Source organism: Wasmannia auropunctata, unplaced genomic scaffold (assembly GCF_000956235.1).
Source record: "Wasmannia auropunctata unplaced genomic scaffold, wasmannia.A_1.0 LD336069.1, whole genome shotgun sequence".
Classification (NCBI taxonomy): Eukaryota; Metazoa; Arthropoda; class Insecta; order Hymenoptera; family Formicidae; genus Wasmannia; species Wasmannia auropunctata.
The window spans coordinates 139,367-139,930 of record NW_012026821.1 but is presented as its reverse complement, the minus strand read 5'-3'; positions in this window follow the sequence as shown (position 1 = coordinate 139,930).

The following is a 564-nucleotide window of genomic DNA, read 5'->3' as shown; positions in this document are numbered from 1 at the left end:
TCTGTTAAGAATCGGAAGATACGTATCTGAGTGGAACTCTGTGTCACTTTGCTTATTTAGTCCATTCTTTTGTTTAATGATATGGATCATCTCTGATGTTAATCTTTTTTGATACTGTTTCTCGTTATCCAATATTTGGACGTTGTCCCAGTCAAACTTATGATTCTCCTTTTCTCTGTGGATAGAAATCACAGAGGGAGAGCCGCTAGTTTTTCTAATGTCTGACATGTGTTCATGGACCCTCGTTTTTAACTGTCTTTTCGTCTGTCCTACATATGAGGCGTCACAGTCCATGCACGAGATCTTATATACTACATCACTGTGTGACATATAATCCAGAGAATCTTTTCCGGTTTTTATGAAGTTCTTTAGATTATTTGGTATCGAAAAAGCCGTTTTTATATTGCATTCATTCATAATAGGTAAAATTCTTTCAGAGATGTTCCGAATGTACGGGAACGTAAAACGTTTTTTTGTGACTGTCGAGTGTCTCCCAGTGTCGGGATGTTCCGTTCTATGAAACAGGCATTTAAGTCTCGTATGGATGTTAGAAAAATAAAGGCA